The sequence below is a fragment of the Notamacropus eugenii genome, chromosome 4 (genome assembly GCF_028372415.1).
Source record: "Notamacropus eugenii isolate mMacEug1 chromosome 4, mMacEug1.pri_v2, whole genome shotgun sequence".
Taxonomy (NCBI): domain Eukaryota; kingdom Metazoa; phylum Chordata; class Mammalia; order Diprotodontia; family Macropodidae; genus Notamacropus; species Notamacropus eugenii.
This window is the reverse complement of record NC_092875.1, coordinates 429,835,042-429,851,985: the sequence shown is the minus strand read 5'-3', so window position 1 is coordinate 429,851,985 and position 16,944 is coordinate 429,835,042. Positions and strand designations below refer to the sequence as shown.

The 16,944-nt window shown below is 40.3% G+C and overlaps 1 long non-coding RNA gene across 1 annotated transcript; it reads right to left on the bottom strand.

The window, feature by feature from the left end:
• Positions 1-214: 214 nt before the first annotated feature.
• LOC140501872 (uncharacterized) lies at positions 215-5,912 on the bottom strand. Its single transcript, XR_011966400.1, has 3 exons — positions 5,435-5,912; positions 2,450-2,582; positions 215-357 (listed from the first exon to the last, which is right to left on the bottom strand). It is a non-coding gene; the product is annotated as an uncharacterized lncRNA (long non-coding RNA).
• Between the last annotated feature and the right edge of the window lie 11,032 nt (positions 5,913-16,944).

Genomic DNA, 16,944 nt, shown 5'->3' with positions numbered 1-16,944 from the left:
GAAATTCAATGGAGAAATAGTTGAGCATAGTAAGATAGTGTATAATACAGGGGAGGGAATAGTCAGCTAGCAAAACCTACTTTCCAATTCTGAAGAAGTAATTAAAAGGGGTTGGAGTGGTGGTAGGAAATAACTAGATTGCAGTGTTTTAGTTTGTCTCTTAGACAATTGGGAAATGGCCGATTTCAAATTTTAAAATTAAGCACAAATGTAATTTCATAAACTAAAACTAGTATTTATTTGAGAAATTAATAGCAATATTTATTTTTCAGTTATGCGGAACTGGCTAAATTTAGACAAAAGTTAAAATTCCTGATGGCAATGTGTCAGAGTCTTCACTACCAGGTTGTAGCACACCTAAAGTGACAAGAAAAAGAAAATATGCTGAATTATTTTTGCAATATGGATTTACTTATAATAATGATGATAGTATGGAGAAACCTCTCTGCTTAATCTGTAATGAAGTTTTGGCTATGGAGAGCATGAAACCAACCAAACTAAACCAATACCTTAACACCAAGCATGTAGCATACTACCATAAACCAAAGGAATATTTTGAATGAGCTTTGAAATCTTAATAAAAGAAAAACTATGTTTTGAGAAATTTGTTACTGTATTGCAAAAACTAAAAAACCCTAAGTGCTTGAAGATCTTGTGTTAGCTATTAAAATGTCAGAAATAATTCATGGGGAAAAAATATGGGGATGAAATTCATAAAAGTCCCTTATCGAATGGTACTGTTTCCAAAGGAATTTCTGAAATTAGTTACAACCAATTCCAGCAGCTTATTACCGGGCTTAAGGGCAGTCCAAAGTTTGTAATTCAGTTAGATCAAGCCTGCACAACCTGCAGCCTGCTGCCACATATAGCTCAATGGTCACTTGCTGCATGCCAAAGGATTTCCTCTACATATAAAGAATGATTTTCTCTACACTTTATTCCTAGGTCTCCTGAAATCCTTTGGCACGCTGCAGGTTGTGCAGGCCTGAGTGAGATGAAACAACAGGAAGGTGAAGTTTAAATAGACTATTGAAATTGAAAGATGAAGTTGTTATATTTTGACTAGGCAGAAATCTGATTTTATTATTTTTTTCACAATGACATAGCTTTGAAAACTGTTATTTGTCAGATATTTTTGAAAAACTTAATGGTTTAAACATGCCACATTAAGGAAAAATTGTAACATATCTATGTTAAAAGATAAAATTGAAAGTTTTACTTTAAAAGTTAACATATGGAAGAACAGGATGAAAAATCATTTTTACAAATGTTTACAGCTACAGATGATTTTATAATTTAAAACAATTTTTCTAAAGATTTAATTATAAGAGTTATATGAAGTGCCTTTAAATTTTGATTCTAAAAAACTTACTTGGGTTCATAAACTATACTCAGTTGAAATAAAAAAATCTGCCATTAAAAGTTAAAGTTAAAAGTTAAAGAAGAATTTGCCAAATTATCAAGCGACACAGGTTTCAAACTTGAGTTTCCCAAAACGTTGTTAAATGAATTTGGGCTTGGGATTTGGACAGAATTTCCAACAATTTCTTAAATGGCCCTAAACATACTTCCACCATTTTATACTACATATTTATGTGAAGCAGCATCCTCAGCATTGACAATTATAAAATTAAAATATCAATCAATTCTGAAAAAATGTTGAAGATGCTCTGTGTCCTGCAGTATCAAATATTCCAGCAAGATGTAATTCTTTATGTAAAAATAAATAAGCACATCCATCTTATTAGTATGCAAATTTGCTTTCATCTTTAACAAATGGTAAAATTATATGTATATCAAAGAGCTGTTTTAAAATAATTTTCTTTGCAATTTATTACCAGTAAAGGTTTGATTTGTATATCTATTTTATATACCTATATACCTGGGGTTGCATAAAAATTTCTTGGGCAAAATGGGGTTACAAGTGAAAAACAGTTTAAGAAGCCCTGTTCTAGAGGCACCTTGAAAGTTTAGGTTCTTTTCTTTAATGCTATAGGTGAACCCTGATTGATTGTGTCCCCCCTTCCCTGCTCCTTAGGTGCCAGTAACTAGCCTCCCATTCCATTTAACCACTTAATTTCAATTAGCTTTCATAAAGGAATATTTATTTCATATATATATGTATGAATATATTTACTATCTCTCTCTCTCTCTCTCTCTCTCTCTCTCTCTCTCTATCTATCTATCTATCTATCTATCTATCTATCTACTATCTGAAAAATAGAAACATTTCTCTCCAAAATCTTAGGGGTATAGTCAATCTGAACTCACACAGGTGGGAACAGTGAGTTCAGATTTATCCCAGTTTTTCCATGCGTTGGCCTCAAAAAGTTTATATCTACATCACATTTAGCATCTCTTTCACATGAATCTTTGTCTCAGCTACAGCTAGGCTAAAGTTCTGAAAGTTACGCTTTACTCCCTGGAGCATAACTGTGCAAAGTTATACCTGAACACCAGCTCCAGGATCCCTGTACTCTTGGAAGCTGGGAAACTGGGACACCAGGATGGAACTCCCAGAAGCTCATTTCTGACTTTTTTGGAACTCACCAAGGCAGGACCTCCAAATTAGTCTCCTTTGCCTAAAAAGGAAGGAAAAAAAAAAACAAACTTTGAGGCAAAAAGGACCAAGGCCTATTTTCACAGCATCACAAGTTGATCCCTGAGGGGTGAAGCTACAAGACCTCTCCCCTAACCACATCTTCTCTCACAAGACAGTTAGTAAAAGGAGTCACAACATGGTAGAAAAACTGAATTGCCCAGGAAATCTAAGGCTTTTTAAAAGTGTCTAATAGATGATCATTTCTCCATATTGCAAATTTAGTTACTCAGTTGTGTCTGTTGTGTCCAATTCTTTGTGATTCCATTTGGGGCTTTCTTGGCAAAGATACCGGAGTAGTTTGACATTTTCTTCTCTAGCTCATATTACAGATGAGGAAACTGAGGCAAATAGGGCCTAGGGTCACACAGCTAGTGTCTGAGACTGGCCCAGCACTCTATCTGCTGTGCCCCTGTTTAACTATTACTATTTAATTTAAAAAAAAAAACAAAACCTTTCATCAGCACAAGGCCAAGTGCTTGTAAAATTTGATCCAAATAGGCAGATATGGAAGATACTGTCTGGAACATCTGGAATACTGTCAAGTACAATTCTGTTGATGCATAACTGACATTAAGAAAATATGGTTCTGGTCAATTAATGTTGATTCAAGAAGGAGTCAACCAACCAAGCAATAGGCTTGTTTATCATAGGTACCCACATAAAAGATGCTTGGGATACAAATAGGAAAGGGGGACATTTACTATCTCTAAAGCGGGTCTTTCCCCATGAAAGAACATGGAGAAGGGAGTTGGAGGATGGTCGAGGAGTGACCTCACTAAATTGTTTGTAGGAAGAGAAAACAGAAAATAAAAGATCAGAAGAGGTGAAGAGAAGAAAATAAGTAAATATGTTTTATCAGAAGCAGCTAGGTGGCATAATGGATGAGACACTGAAGTTAGGAAGTTAGGAAGACCTGTATTCAGAATCTACTCGTTCTGCCTTCCCAGGCAAGTCACTGACTCTCCTCTCTCAGATTCAGTTTCCTCATCTCCAGAACGGGGCTAATAACAGTGTCTATCTCCCAGGGTTGTTAAGAAGCTCAAATGAGTGAATATATGCAAATCACTTATATGGACAAAGAATTTTTACTGGGTTTAGAGAAGAGCAGAGGAAAGTCCTGAAAGATGGGGATCAGAAAAATTTAGCTGTAAATTGGGAAGCCATGGGGAGAACCAAAGGTGATAGAGTCAGAAAGAAAGGTTTATTTTATATTGGTGAAGAAATAAATCAAAGAATCCTGGTATGGTATTTTTACTCAGAAAGACAGTCCACAGTAAGCATTTATTAATCCCCTACTATGTGCATGGCACTATGGTAAGTGTTGGGGATACAAAAAAAGGCCAAAGTTACTTTCTGCTCTCAAGGATTTCAGAGTCTAATGGGAAAGACAACCTGCAGACAACTTTATACAAACAGATGTGTGTGTGTGTGTGTGTGTGTGTGTGTGTGTGTGTGTGAGTTTATAAAAGCATAAATTAGAGAAAATCAGCATTAAGGGGGATTGGTAAAGGCTTGGTGTAGAAGAAAGGATTTTAGCTGAGACTTGAAGGAATCCGAGGAAGCTAGAAAAGTGTAGCTAGGTGTCAAGATGTAGAAAGAGGGGTGCATTTGAAGTCAGATGATCTAAATTCCACTGTGACCTTGAATGAGTCAGTCTCTGGGCCTCCACTTCCTCACAGATGAAGTGGAAATATTGGACTAGATAATCTACTTCTACAGTCCCTTCACCTCTAATCTATGATACTATATGGGAAACTGATCATTGCCCTGTTTCTGCCCACTTTCAGCTGCTATAACATCCCATTCTGAAAGAATCAGATGAAAAATAAAGAAAGAGGCAGGAGGAGAATGGGGTTAAGTGACTTGGCCAGAGTCACACAGCTAGTAAGTCTCTGAGACTATATTTTAATTCAGGTCCTCCTGACTCTAGGGCCAATGGGCTATGGGATCAACTTCTAAAGAAGGGAGAACCAGGGGAAGGCAGTGTGGTTAAGAAGGGACAGAAAAGAGGGAAGATCATAGGAGGGTAGAAGGAAAGCTGGATGGCATTTCAGAGGCCCTTTGGTCTACACCCAGTCAGTCTGTGATCCCAGGCAAGTCATTTTCCCTCTGGAGGTCTCAGTTTTCTCATCTCTAAAAAGGGGATAATCACAGCAGAAGATCATAACATTTACCAGGACCGTTATGAGGCTCAAATGAGTGAATTTATGTGAGTCACTGTGATGATTTACTTTAACTCCACTTTACAAAGGCCAGAAACAGAGACTCAGGGCAGTAAAGTGACTTCCCCAAGGTCACCAGGTAGCAAGAATCAGAAGAGGAATTTGGCTGACTTAGGGAGGCAGGTAAAGGGAGGGAGGGGAGCAAAAGAGAGGAGGGAGTGGCAGGAAGAGGAGGGAGAAGGAAGCAGAACAGGAAGAGGAGGAAGCAGAAAGAGGAAGAAGAGGAAGAGGGCAGAAGAGGAAGGCAGAGGGAGAAGAGGGAGAGTGTCTCATCCCTAGCCTCTTATAAACTTTCTTAAGCACAGTTAATTCAGTTAACGTACACTTTGCAGGAAGTATTCTGAAAGAAATGAAGGGGAAGTGGAGTCTGAGGTGAGGAGAAAGCAGGTCGGGTGGGGCAGGTGAGAGGAGGAGCTGTGAGCTGCACGTTCTTAGAGGCTTAGGAAGAACATCGGAAAAATCTGCTCCCCACAAAGTATTGCGACCCCAAATCCCAATCCTACCCATCCCAAGACCAAAGGTGCCTTGCTAGGGGTCACGAAGTCACACACACACACACACACACAGACACAGACACACACAGACACACAGACACACACACACACGGCACCTGCGAGTCCTGCTTTCCCTGAAAACAGCAGCAGCTGAAGATGAACAAACGCCTTTTCTCTTTCTGCAGAACGAACTCCTTTATTCCCGGTTCCCAGAGAGCCTGGAATTAGTCATGAAGAACTCAGGACGTTTATCCTGCCTGTGAGGACCGTTACTGGGCGGTTACGACCTACGTGAATTCTCTTAGAGAAACGGAGCGCTTGGCCAGGGCTGGGGGGGAGCCGCTGGATGCCTAGCCCGGCCCCAGTCTGGAAGGTGGAGCCGCAGCCAGTGCAGCTGGGCGGCCTGGGACGGGTCCAGCTGCCTGAAGGGACAGCCCGAGGCAGGGATGTGGCCCCAGGGCGTCCTTCCTCCTGTCCCTCTCCTTTTCAGCTCTGTGGGCTCCTGTAGTGAGCGGTGAGTGCGAGGCACTGAACTGGGTGATGGAGAGGAAGGGATGAGGAAGGCTTCTGCAGCAACCCCGACTGACTGTTTTCAGCCTGGTCTCCTGCCACCTGAGGTTCGGGAGAGGCAGCTTGCTTTGCAGCAGAGCCCTTTGGCCCAAATGCGTTTGGTCGTTCATTTGACAGATGTGCATTGGCCACCTATTATTGTTATTTTATCAATATGGAAAGTTAGCATTTATGTAGCACGTGAAGGTTTGGGAAGCAAAGCATTTTACCCAGCTGTCTCCTCTGTCTGTCATAATAAATCTGGGAGGCAGGTGCTAATATCAGCCCATTTTATAGACCAGGAAACAGAGCTTGGCCAAGGTCACACAGCTAGACCAAAGGCTGAAGTAGGATTGGAACTTCAGTCTTTGTGATTCTGAATTCTGTGTCCATTAATCCTAGCTGTCTGATAAATAAATTGAATTTCTAAATGTTCCATTTAAAATTATCAACTTAATTCCCAATAGACATAAACATTTTGACATATAAAGAAAAAAAGGATTATATGTGAAACCACGAACTGTTATAGTTGATTTAAAGTGTGTATTAAATTTCAGCTTTGCAGTAACAATTGCCCCGAGTTGCATTGTGAATCTCTGGTTTTCTTTTGTATATTAAAAAAAAAAATCTGTATTTAGCCTGTATTCAGAAGTTGGTGTTACTCAGTTTTGTCTGACTCTTTGGGAGCCCATTTTGAATTTTCTTGGCAAAGATACTGGAGTGCTTTGCCATTTACTTCTCCAGCTCGTTTTACTGATGATGAAACTGAGGCAAACAGGGTTAAATGACTTGCCCAGGGTCATACAGCTAGTAAGTGTCTGAGGGCAGATTTGAACTCAGGTCTACCTGCCTTCAGGCTTGGGACTCTATCCAGTACACCACATAACAGATCAGAAGACCTGAGTTGAAAAGTGGTCTCAGATATTTGCTGGCTTTGGAATCCTGGGCAAAGACTTAAAAGTCTTTTTGCCCTTGTTTTCTCTACTTTCCAGGGTATGAGATAGCATTTGCTTAGCACAGTGCTTGTTACATAGTAGGAAATATATAAATGCTCGTTTCCTTTCTCCCAGCTTCTCCCCTATCCCTCATCCCCTCCTCCCTCATTAGCCCCTGGCACCACAGGCTTTTGTCTCTAAGGAATTAATTCTGATCTGCCGGAGCTTCTATTGAAACAGGGTGGAACTTATAGCCCAGATTATGATATGGACATATAATGGTGATAAACAGAGTGTGGTGAAAAAGGACAGATGAGGCAAAGGTGACTGCATGAAGGGGAAAATGTGAAGTTTTATAATTTGAATGGAACATAGTATATACAGCATTAGTCACAGACATATGTGGAAATAGAGATTTTAGTAATATGATGGAAGGTCAGGCTAAGGAGTCTGAACTTCATTACATTATGGGAAAGCCCTGAAGGTTCTTGGACAGAGCATGACTTGCCCAGAGCTATACCTTGGGAAGGTGAGTCTGGTGGTCACACGCAGAACACATCAGAGAGTTAAGCAATTGGAAAAAATTAGGATAATTTACCTAAATATTTAGGTACCGATGACAGGCAGTAACTATTTCAGAGGCCTTGATTATGGAAAAATTGTTCAAGTAGAAATCAGAAAAGAAAATGAGAAAGCAAGGGGCTAGGGGAGTGAATGTTGATCCTAGAAAGCCCAGAGGAAATCAAAATGTCTGTCTCATCTTTGGGTATTAACGTGGAATCCTTGTAAGGAAAAGGACATCTATTTGGAGCAAATGGCGCATACACATGCGTTAGTTGTTTTTCTGGTATTCATGATGAACAACACATAAGTGTTTTCCTTATATCCATGAAGGGCAACTCTGTGGCATAGTGAACGAGTGCATGGCCTGGAGACAGGAAGACTGATCTTCCTGAGTTGAAATCTGGCCTCTGACATTTAGCTAGCTGTACAAACCCTGGGCAGGTCACTAAACCCTGTTTGCCTCAGTTTCTCCATCTATAAAATGAGCTGAAGAAGGAAATGGTAAATCACTCTAGGATCTTGGCCAAGAAAACCCCAAATGGGGTCACAAAGAGTTGGACACAGCTGAAAGGACTGAATAACAACAGATTATATCTGTGCAGGACCATTTAGAAGGATGAATGCTGGAGAGGTTCAATGTCTAGACCTATGTGAAGGAGAGGATAAATGCTAGAAAACAATGGGAGGGAGGAGTTTTGGCTGATACTGAGTGCTGGTCATTTGGAGTTAAAGCTTTGAATGGTACTTCCTTCTCATCACATACCTGTCTCTCTCTGACAGAAATGTTCCTCAAGGCAGAAGTGCCTTTGAATAGTTTGGATGTAAACACGACTATGGGCAACTAATCACTGTGAGGGTTTGTCTTCTGGTTGACTTTTTTTTTTTCTTATAGTTTAATAATATGAGCAGAACTGTGACTTTGAGCTTTGACTAATTCTTCAACCCCAATGGAATCTTTCTCCAGTCATCCTGATCTGTGTCTGACCACTGGACACAGATGATTCTAGAGGAGCTAGTGAGGCTGGTGACTTTGCACAGCCCTGCCTCACTTAAATCTGATTCAGGTGCAAGTCATGGCATCATCTTCCTGATGCCATGATCCTCTTCAAGGACAAACATCAACAACACAACCCCAAAATGCAAGAGAGAGAATTAAATGTAAACAGTGCTTCTTAGTAAATGTAGTTCTAATTCAGAAAGGCAGAGATGACACACACAAATGAATGTTTGTTACTGGAGAACCCTGTGCTAGGAAGCGAGGGATGTGTCAGGCTTTGATCGTATTGATACGATAAAACTTCAGCAAAAGACTTCTCCTCACCTACCTGTCCCTCTCTGACAGAAATGTTCTGCAGATAATGTATGTTTGATTAAATAATCTACAAAGTCACCTACAAACCTAGTGATGGTGATTGATTCCATTTCCTTAGCCAGGTCTCACTTTGTCTACCAAGTACATGATGATATTACCTTTTCTGATCGCTTTGCAAGGATTCCAGCCTAATTACTGTGCCACAGATATTTACATAGTTCTCAGCTCTCTTTTCCAACTGCATTTAAATTTTTCTTAATTAAAAAAGCCCTTTTATTTGTCAGTTTTAATTAGGAAGAAATTATGATGTAGAAGATCTCTTATTTAGAACTGAAAGAGAACTGAGAGACACTCAAGTTCAACTCCTTCATTTTACAGATAAGGAAACTGAAGTTCACAAAGATGGAGTGACTTGCTTAGGGTCACAGAACAATTTAGTATGGGAGGCCAGATTGGAATACAGCCTCCCCCACCCCTAAGTCCAAGGTCCCATCTATTGTACCATGCTGCCTCTCCAAAATAGATGTGCCATGCCCCTCCTCTCCTCAGAAATATTCAGTGGATTCCTATCACCTGTTGATCAAAGTTCAAACTCTCTTGCTTGGCATTCAAGGCTTTCTACAATCTGATGCCACCCTACTTACCAGCCTTTTTATTCTTTTCCATGTGATCTGTAGAGTGCCAGCCAAGTAGATTACTCAGCATCCCTAAATATAAAGGGCACTCTCCCATCTCTGTACCTGAAATCCCTCTTTAAGTGCTGGATTCCTGCCCATTCTTGAACACCCAATGGGAGGGGGAAGGGCAGCATGGTGGAAGGAGAAGAGCACTGGTTGTGTAATCCTCAGCAAGTGAGTCAACCTCTCCAAGACCCAGGCTACCTTCTAAGATTGGAAGTTGCAGCAAAGATGCTGAGTTCCACTGGCAAAGGATTTTGCTCCCTGGGAGCTCCCTACATTGGTGAAATCACAGGTCCAGTTTAACACAAAACTAGAGCATTGGTCTTGGAGATGTAATTACTGTGTTTTACTGACTTGTGTTATTTTAGACAAGTTTTGTTATCTGCACAATGAAGGCACTGGACAAGTTCGATCTCTAAGACCCTTTCCAGCCATAGAATTTATGAGCTAACACCATGGAGCCTTCTCTGATTACCTGTTAGGAATGACTTTGCACAACTCTCTACTTCACCTCTATAATAATTTGCATTATCTTTTGCTATAGGTGTGTCTTATCTGATTACTTACACAATAGGTTTCTTGAGGGCGGGACTATATTTTATCAAAGCCTGACACATCTCTCACTTCCTGTAACAGGCACTCAATAAATGTTTGTCAAATGAATGAAGAATGAATTGTTAAATTCCAGTTTTAAATTCCCCATGTTTTCTCCCTGTCCATCAGACATACTCTTTTCCCTTCAGAGCCAGTGCCTAAAGGAATAATCAGTTTCCTTTTCCTTTAGAAACAGCCCCATGACATCCCCAATGGAAGAAGGGTGGGCACTGGACTGCTGGGAGTCCTGATTTATGTCTTTAATCTCCCAGTCATAGGCTACAGGGATATGGTGACAGGACTGAAGTTTTCAGACCAATCAATTCATCCAGTAAATAGAGATAAACTGGGTCTCACTGGTTTAAAATGGATTTCCTCCCTTTATGTGAGACAGGTAGCAGCAGAGAACTCTTGCAGTGGCAAATGTGGTGAGAACAGACATTTTTTCTAGGGCCTCCTAGAATTCAAGAAGGGTAGAACTGGATGGAAGGTCAGAGGTCACATAGCTCATCTCCCTCCTGTGACAGATGAGGAACCTGAGGGCTCCAGAAGGGATGTGATTAGGGAACAAGTCATATTCTTTTTTGTGGATAGGTCAGGTCACAACTTTTGGTGTTTCTTCCCCAATACTGTGTGTGTGTGTGTTAGTGTCCAGCTTCCCAGAAACAGTAGATCCTGTCTAAGCACAAAGGCCCAAAGCCAATGCAACACGTGTAGGGGACATCATGGAAGGCAGCAGGGAGCTAGTCTCAGAGCTCTGGCAAGCCCAGGCTTGCTTCCTGACAGGGACCACAGACTTGAGTCCTTTGTAGACAGAGCCCTGCTCATAGTTAGCTTGTTCTCAGACCTTACCACAACAGAGGAAGCTGGACATATTGCTTTTTCATTTAGAGTAGGACGGGTTGGTACCAGGCATAGAAAGAGGAAATTGTGTGATTGGCTGGGGAAACCACACTTTCCGTAACTATAGAAACCTAGAGGTTTGAAGCCTGTGGGGAATCAAGTCCAGTACCCTGCCATGTCTGTCCTGATTTGGGAACCAGCGTAGTTGCTCGAGGCTTTCCGGGATGGTGACATAGCTTGAGTTCATGACTCATGAGGATCAGTTGAAGACATGTTTACCCTGGAAAACAAGATGACTCACTGTGTTCATGTCTTGGAAGGACTGATATATGAAGGAGGAATAGACTTCTTCTGTTTGGTGGGAACAGAGCAAGGTAAAAAAAAAATGCAGAAGTTACAAAAAAGCCAGTTGAAGCTGGAGGTCAGGCAAAACCTCCCAACAATTAAATAAGTTCCACAGTGAAAGGGCTGCCTTGAAAAGTGGTGGGTTCCCCCTTCGTGGAGTATAGGCCAGAGACCACTTATGTAGTACATTATAGAGAAAACTCCCTGTAGTTTGGGGTTGAATTAAATGGTCACTGAGTTCTCTCCAGCTCTTGAATTCTGGGATTCTGTGGCTGGGAAGGGTTAGTGGAGTGGGGGTTGGGGGGTGGAGCAGAGGGAACATTGGTTTGGAGCCTGCCCTTCTTTCGATAAGTGATAGTCATCAATAGAAAAACAGGGAAAGACCTGTAGCTCAATCAATATTCTTCAGGTATTTTAGGGAGTTGATACCATGGCAGGACTGTAGTTGGATGATTGCAGAAATTAATTTAAATCCTTGTTTCCCCAAAAAAGTCTGGTGGGACATCCAAGGGTCATATATTTTATATAATGATTTTATCATGAAATGGAAGGGAAATCAAATATAATTTTCTTTGTATTTCAGCTATTTCTTTTTACCACATTTCTGAGAAGTGGTCATGTAGTTTCTACTTGGATACTTGTAGTGAGAGAGAACCGGCCACTTCCAGGGAAGCAGTCCATTCCTTTCCTTAGATTTTGAATATTTCCAATCCTTCAGTTTCTTGCATCTCTGTCTAAGCAGACAGTCTAGTCTCAAGGCCAAGGCTGGATAAGTTAGTCCTGCTTATTTACAATATCCTCCCTACTCTTCTCATTGAACTTTATTCCTTGTCAGCCACCTGAGCCAACTAACATTTCTGTTCTTCTTCAATAAAACTTTGATCTAAAGGGATTATGGAAATTTAATAACATCATATTAACCCTCGAGTCTCTTCAGAAAGCACCTTATTTGTCTGTTGATCAGGATAGAGTTTGTGATGGCAGGTAGCACCTCCTGTTCAGTAGTACTCACAATATGTACATATCTCTACAGACACAGAAACATATATGAATGTCCTGAAGAAAAGTGAACGTTTAAATACATCATTCCTTGCTGTATTCAAAATTTTTTTTGCATAGAACATAAGCTCTTATGTTTTGTGCTTTCCATCTATTCTTGGTTTATTGGTTTTGTTTGTGAGAAACCTTTTAAATTTAATGTAATTCTCTGTTTAAGCAGAAAACCTTTCAGGATCTGGTTCTGACTTACCTTTCCAAGCTTATTATACCCTATGTTTCTTTACACACTCTACAATACAGCCAAACCAGTTTGCTCATCTTTCCCAGTATAAGACCTTATGTCTACTGTTGTTCAGTCATTTTTAGTGCTGTCCAATTCTCCACGACCCCACTTGGAGTTTTCTTGAGAGAGATACTGCAGTAGTTTGCCATTTCCTTTTCCAGCTCATTTTGCATATGAGGAAACTGAGGCAAAAAAGAGTGAAGTTACTTGGCCAGGGTTACAGAGCCAGTGTCTGAGGTGGGATTTGAACTTAGGAAGATGAATCTTCCTCACTTCAGGCCCAGTGCCTTATCAACTGTGCCACCTAGCTGGCCTTTCCCATATCCTGTATCCATGCTTTTGCATATATTGTCTATAACAATAAAGTTTAAACTTTTAAAGTTTTCAAAGTTCTTTACAAGTATCTCTTTTTTATTCTCTCAGTAGTAGGAAAAATCAATAATCAATGTTTTGAGTGCCTTGTTTTGCATTACTTTGCTAATTGCTTATCAGCTATCATCCTTTTTCTAGATAAGCAGCAATTCTGTAATTTATAGTAAGAATATAGTCCCTGGGGAAAACCTGTGTGTAACTGAACCTACGATGTAGTCTCAGGTAAATACCTTTCTCAGCCAACCTTAGGATTGTAATCATAATCATTTTAAAGTATGTTTTTTTTTAAAATTTATTTATTTAACTTTTAACATTCATTTTAACAAAATTTTGGGTTCCAAATTTTCTCCCCATTTCTTCCCTCCCCCCACCCCAAAACACCAAGCATTCTAATCGCCCCTATCACCAATCTGCCCTCTCTTCTATCATCCCTCCCTTCCCTTGTCCCCATCTTCTCTTTTGTCCTGTAGGGCCAGATAACTTTCTATACCCCATTACCTGTATTTCTTATTTCCTAGTAGCAAGAACAGTACTCAACAGTTGTTCCTAAAACTTTGAGTTCCAACTTCTCTTCATCCCTCCCTCCCCACTCTTTCCCTTTGGGAAGGCAAACAATTCAATATAGTCCATATCTGTGTAGTTTTGCAAATGACTTCCATAATAGTCGTGTTGTGTAAGACTATATTTCCCTCCATCCTATCCTGCCCCCCATTGCTTCTATTCTCTCTTTTGATCCTGTCTCTCCCCAAGAGTGTTGACTTCAAGTTGCTCCCTCCTCCCATTGCCCTCCCTTCCATCATCCCCCCCACCCTGCTTATCCCCATTCTCCCCCACTTTCCTGTATTGTGAGATAGGTTTTCATACCAAAATGAGTGTGCATTTTATTCCTTCTTTTAGTGGAATATGATGAGAGTAAACTTCATGTTTTTCTCTCACCTCCCCTCTTTATCCCTCCACTAATAAGTCTTTTGCTTGCCTCTTTTATGAGAGATAATTTGCCCCATTCCATTTCTCCCTTTCTCCTCCCAATATATTTCTCTCTCACTGCTTAATTTCATTTTTTAAAGATATGATCTCATCCTATTCAATTCACTCTGTGCTCTCTGTCTGTATGTGTATGTGTGTGTGTGTGTGCATGTGCGTGTGCATGTGTGTGTGTGTAATCCCACCCAGTACCCAGATACTGAAAAGTTTCAAGAGTTACAAATATTGTCTTTCCATGTAGGAATGTAAACAGTTCAACTTTAGTAAAGTCCCTTATGACTTCTCTTTGCTGTTTACCTTTTCATGCTTCTCTTCATTCTTGTGTTTGAAAGTCAAATTTTCTTTTCAGCTCTGGTCTTTTCATCAAGAATGCTTGAAAGTCCTCTATTTCATTGAAAGACCAATTTTTCCCCTCAAGTATTATACTCAGTTTTGCTGGGTAGGTGATTGTTGGTTTTAGTCCTTGTTCCTTTGACTTCTGGAATACCATATTCCATGCCCTTTGATCCCTTAATGTAGAAGCTGCTAGATCTTGTGTTATCCTGATTGTATTTCCACAATACTTGAATTGTTTCTTTCTAGCTGCTTGCAATATTTTCTCCTTGACTAGGGAACTCTGGAATTTGGCCACAATGTTCCTAGGAGTTTCTCTTTTTGGATCTCTTTCAGGTGGTGATCTGTGGTTCCTTGAATAGTTATTTTGCCCTCTGGTTCTAGAATCTCAGGGCAGTTTTCCTTGATAATTTCATGAAAGATGATGTCTAGGCTCTTTTTTTGATCATGGCTTTCAGGTAGTCCCATAATTTTTAAATTGTCTCTCCTAGATCTATTTTCCAGGTCAGTTGTTTTTCTAATGAGATATTTCACATTGTTTTCTATTTTTTCATTCTCTTTGTTTTGTTTTGTAATTTCTTGCAATCTCATAAAGTCATTAGCTTCCATCTGCTCCATTCTAATTTTTAAAGAGCTATTTTCTTTTTTTAAAATTTATTTTTAACATAGTTTATAACAGATAAAGCAATTCAGACTTTTGGTCAGGTGATACATCTTTTTAAAGCATTTACAATATGGACCACAAAAGAATTTTTTTTAAAACATAAGTCAACTGAGACACAGATAATATTTATGTTGCTAACTTCACACCTCTTGATCTAATTGTCTCCACAGTATTACTAAGAATAAAAGGACCCTAACTTAATGTTGTTGGTCTAAAGTCCTATGCCTAATAACTTAATTTTAGACAGCCTCGGATGTTCCTCTACCCAAATTGAATAGATCTGGTATTAACCTTACAAACCTTTTGACCATAGGAAATTGCAACCAAGAGTAGGGATATTGCAGGGAAACAATATCTCCCCAGCTTCATGTCTATTCCAGGCAGGAGTAGATTGTCCACTTGCATTCAGTCAGGCTTAAAGTCTGCCAGATGTCAGTGGGGAAATTGAGTCCAGAGAATCCCACCTCAGCCCATGCTGAACAGCTGATCTCCCACTCTTCCCTTGAGATAACCTATGCAGTTCATACCAGCATCTCGTGAGCATAGTGGTATCATGTAATGGAGGCTCGGATCACCTTTCTTGCTTCCCATACCTGGAGTTAGACTCAGAAGAACCCTGCTGCCTTCTCACTCAGGGGCAAAAGCTTTCTCACTGACCTTTGAAGCTATTTTTGGTATTTGTGGGTTGAGGGATCTGGGACCCACAGCTGCTGCCAGAGATTCCACCCCCAAGGCCTGCTCCAGTCCTGTTCCTGATGGTGCACTCGTGGCCAAGGCTGGGCTAGACTCCATGGGCTAAACTCCACTCTGTACCCCACGTAATAGACTTTTCCTGTCAGCCTTCCAGGCTGCCTTGGATTGGAAATCTCTTTCACTCTGTTATTTTGTGGCTTCTGCTGTTCTAGAATTTGTTTACAGTCATTTTTAACAGGTATTTTATGGGCTGTGGGGGAAGAGCTAGAGTAGGTGCATCTTTCTACTCTGCCTTCTTGGCTCTGCCCCCCTGGTCCATCACGTCTTCCAAGAGGTGAGAACTATGCTTCATTATCTGTCTTTGAGGTCATGACAGACATACTTCTTATGTCTTTCAGAACTGGTCTCCTTTATGATATTGAATCATTGTATAAATTGTTCTCAAGTTTCAGCTTTATTCAATCAGTAGCTATTTAAATAACTCCTCCCAGGTTTTCTGAAGACTTTCTGCAAGTGTTGACTGAGCTGTTCAGCAAGACTAATCAATTTATAAATCATATCTGCAAGTGTATGCAAAATTCCATACTCCTACTTTCTCTTTCTTGCTGTTCAGTCTTGTTCAACTCTTTGTGACCCCATTCAGGGTTTTCTTGACAGAGATACTGAAGTGGTTTGCCATTTCTTTCTCTATCTCACGTTTGCAGATGATAAAATTGAAGCAAACAGGGATAAATGAATTGCCCAGGGTTACTCAGCTAATAAGTGTCTAAGACCAGAGTTGAACTCAAGAAGATGAGTCTTCCTGAGCCCAGGCCCACCCCTGTATATATTATACCACCTAATTGCCTCCAAGTTCCCCACCCATGCAGTAAGTGGAGGGAGGTAAATTAACCCAAAGTACTTTTTTTCCCTTTTTAAATATTTTTGTTGATGTCTTCTGTTTTTTTCATCCAGTTCTCAACCTAACTCTTGTTCCTCCAGCCATCTTTTGTAACAAAGAATTTTAAAAAAAGGAAAAATAAACAGTTCTACAAAACTAACCCAGTAGATGTAAAGTTCCACATCCATATTGACCAGCAACCTGGAAGGTCTTTCCCTCTCAGTTTGATTTTTTTCTTTTTAAATTAATGGGTCCATCCCTTGACTCCCTCCTTAAAGAGGCCTTTACACTGAATGGGTATTACCTCACTCAAAGTGAGAACCTGAAATTGTATTTGTCCTCCATTGTCAAAAAAGACCGTGCCATCAGAGAAATGATGACATGACTTAGACTTGAGTTTGTTTTGAGTGAGGGATGGCTGTACAGGTCACCAGCCTCACTTCTCCTCCAGAGCCTTCTGAATTCAGTGACCAGATATTCATCAGGATGACTGGAGATGACCCAGGATGCACTGGGGACCTTGGGCCCTTTAGGCCAAGATCTTTGTAGGTACTCACTTAGGGTGAGGTAACGCCCATTCATTAAAGAGGCCATCC